The sequence below is a fragment of the Muntiacus reevesi genome, chromosome 10, assembly GCF_963930625.1.
Source record: "Muntiacus reevesi chromosome 10, mMunRee1.1, whole genome shotgun sequence".
Classification (NCBI taxonomy): domain Eukaryota; kingdom Metazoa; phylum Chordata; class Mammalia; order Artiodactyla; family Cervidae; genus Muntiacus; species Muntiacus reevesi.
The window spans coordinates 26,165,599-26,169,079 of NC_089258.1; the positions used below are offsets into that span (position 1 = coordinate 26,165,599).

Genomic DNA, 3,481 nt, shown 5'->3' on the forward strand with positions numbered 1-3,481 from the left:
GTTAACATCTGCTCCCAAGTATCAAAAAGTATCCAGGTGGATCTAGGTGCTCCCAACATCTTGGCATCAAGATAGTACTTAAGTATTCATATCTTCTCCTATACAAGCAATGATAAATGAGATAAATACCAAAATCCATATATGAAATTTGGGGAAAAAGAAGAATCTCAGTTTGAATTAGTACAACTGCAAAAAATAGAGAAATCTAATTTTCATACGTGACCTTATGTAGTGATTTTACATATATAAGATGTAAGAGCTATAAATGCACTGTAGGTTATGATTGCAAATCTTCCCCTTAATCTCAGTAAGGATAAGTCACCTCAAATCCATTGGCAATATCCTTTGTATACATTACCTCCAACAAATGATGTTGTAGATATCCCTAAAGCCCATTTGCTCCGCATATAAAATTCTATCCTGGAGACCCAAACAAGAATTTTCCTAAACATGAGATTAGAACAAAAACTGAACAAAAATATAGCAAACCACATGAATAAAAATGGAATTTTGGGGGCTAGAAGGTTTCTGTTTATAAAAATCAAATGGCTTCTGTTTTGAGTGTACCTAGATTGAATTGTACTTGAGGAATTAATTAAAAATGTTTAATAAGGATCAGAGGTCACCAACAATAACAGATTTTGGAAAAACAGCAAAATAAAACCTTTATCTAGAGCTTTAAAATAGATTTGAGAGGAATCATTAGCAGACTATCAAAAATGTAACACAAGGTCTACAAAATCTCATGTAAGCTGTGATGTCTTCTAGATATCAGTTGAGATCTTTACTTCCACTCTCCCCATAATTATGTTCATTATAGATTCTCAAGTCCAAAGTCAAAGTCTTCCAGAATTATATTACTCAACTTTTTGAATGACTGTATCAGTCAGGATAGGATAGGTTTTATGGCGATAACAACCCCCAAATTTCAGTGACTTAACAAATATTTATTTCTCATCCACGTGATCACAAGTGGGCTGGCAGGAGGTCTCAGCCCACCATAATCATTCACTCAGTTGATAGAAGTTTCATCTCAACATGTGCTTCCATCATCTCCAGAGTAGTGAGATGGGAACATGTAAACTTCATGTAACCTCTTGAAGATTCCGTCTAGAACTGTCCCATGTCACTCCCATTTGTGCTGCATTTGTCAAAGCAAATCTTATTGCTACACCCAATGTCATGGGGGGTGATGACTCAAAGAGGAACTGGGATAATGGTAATCTGCCCTAATGACTACCACAGTAACAAGATGTATTTTAGGATATAAATGTCATGACTCTTTGAGTCACCTCTGACTACTTCCCCCTTCAACTATGTAGAATTCTGTGTTTGTATAAGGCAGACATAAGGACTTTATATTCCATAAATTCTCATAAACCTCACCCGAAGAACAATTCAAATTGAGCTTCCCGCCCCACCCCACCCCACCCCACCCCCAGCCAGAACGGTACTGGCCCTGCAAATCTGTGGCAAGCCGCAGTGTCCGAACTCTGTTCTGCAGGATGGGGTTTGTTAAAGTTCTTGAGAACAAGACTTACTTCAAGACATACCACGTGAAGTTCAGAAGACAGCAAGAGGGCAAAACTGACTACTATGCTCGGAAACAACTGGTAATCCAAGATAAAAATAAGTACAGCACACCAAATATAGAATGATCGTTCGTGTAATGAACAGAGGTATCAATTGTCAGACTGCTTATGCCCGTATAGAAGGAGACGTGATCATTTGTGTAGCTTATGCTCACGAACTCCCAAAGTATGGGTGACGGTTGGCCTCACAGATTATGCTGTGGCACGTTGTACTGGCATGCAGGCTTCTGAATAGGTTTGGAATGGACAAAATCTATGAAGACCAAGTCAAGGTGACTGGAGATGAATACAATGTGGAAAGCATTGATGGTCAACCTGGTGCCTTCACCTGTTACTTTGATGCAGGACTTGCCAGGACTACTACTGGGAATAAAGTTTCTGGGGCCCTGAAGGGAGCTGTCAATGAAGGTTTGTCTATCCCTCACAGTACCAAACGGTTCCCTAGCTATGATTCAGAAAGCAAAGAATTCAGTGCTGAGGTACACCCAAAGCACATCATGGGGCAGAATGCTGCAGATTACATGTGTTACCCGACTGAAGAAGATGAGGATGCTTATAAGAAACAATTCTCTCCATTCTTAAAGAACAACATAACTCCATACATGATGGAGTTTTTTTTTTTTTTTTAAAAAAAAAAAGCTCATGCTGCAATACAAGAGAATCCAGTGTATGAGAAGCCTAGGAAAGAAGCTAAAAAGAAGAGGTGGAATCAGCCCAAAATGTCGCTTGCCCAGAAGAAAGATCAGGTAGCTCAGAAGAAGGCAAGCTTCCTTAGTGCTCAAATGGGCCACCAAGAGTTAATAAACCAGACCACAATCTTCTATCAAGATTTTTCAGATAAAGACAATAATAAACTTACTGAACAAGCAAAAAAAAAAAAGAAAACAGTAAAAAAACATTGAGCCCCAGTTAGATGCTCTATGAAACTCAACACTGAATGGGAGGTTATTACTCAGGATCTTTGGGGCTTCAAGAGACAGAAATCCAATTCAAACTAGCATGGGCAAAAACATAACCAAATTCAAAAAGAGCTATGGCATACCAGGTTTCAAAGTGAGACTGGATTTCAGGGCTTCAATACTGTTAGTCTTCCTTCTCTCTGTCTTTCATCCCTGGTACTCTTCCTTTATCAGAATATCTCAAGCTGACTTCTCCAAGCAAGGGGATGGAAGGGAAATACGACCCTAGGGAGCTGTAGTAGGCTTACAACCAGAAAGGAACCTAGGACTCTTCCTCACCAGCTCTACTTTGAAAGATCCTAGGAAAACCACTGAAGCTGCACTACAGCAAAGTTTGTGAATTTTCAGAGATTGCTCTGGCTGCTGTTTGGAGAATTTGTTGGATAGAAGCAAAAGTGGAAGCACCACATGACCTTGCTGGCCAACTGTTTAATGAAATTCTCTCTTCGCTCACTTTCTGTGACAAGAAGCCTTATAGGTCTCTGATAGAGGCTAAAAAGAGGCTAAAAAGACCATTTCTTTTGTTATCACAGATCACCTCTTGGGTTCTTCATGAACTACAAACATTGGGGGCAGTAATCCAGAGTATTATTATTCTGAGCCTGGTGTGGAACCCAAGTGGAAAAGTTTCACAAACTGATCCTGGGTATTTCTCTTTTCCATACTTAGATCCTAACCTTATAGTTACTTCTCTACTGAGCTTGCTGTTACTAATCTGCTCAAAAACAGCCACTGCTTTTACATTCATTTATTTAAATAAAAACTTCTCAAGTTGACCACAATACTCCTTTAGTTTACTTTTCCACAGTTTTTTCTCTCATTTTTACTACTCAAATGTAGGTTAGTACCTTTTCACAAAAGACCCCAAAAAATTCAGATGTGTGCAGAGGGAAATGTGGTAGCCCCCCTCTCACCTCCTCCACTTTCCTC

At 39.2% G+C, this 3,481-nt stretch overlaps 1 pseudogene; it reads left to right on the forward strand.

Moving 5' to 3' along the window:
- Positions 1 to 1,505: 1,505 nt before the first annotated feature.
- LOC136176793 (large ribosomal subunit protein uL18 pseudogene) lies at positions 1,506 to 2,367 on the forward strand (annotated as a pseudogene).
- The last annotated feature ends 1,114 nt before the right edge of the window (positions 2,368 to 3,481 follow it).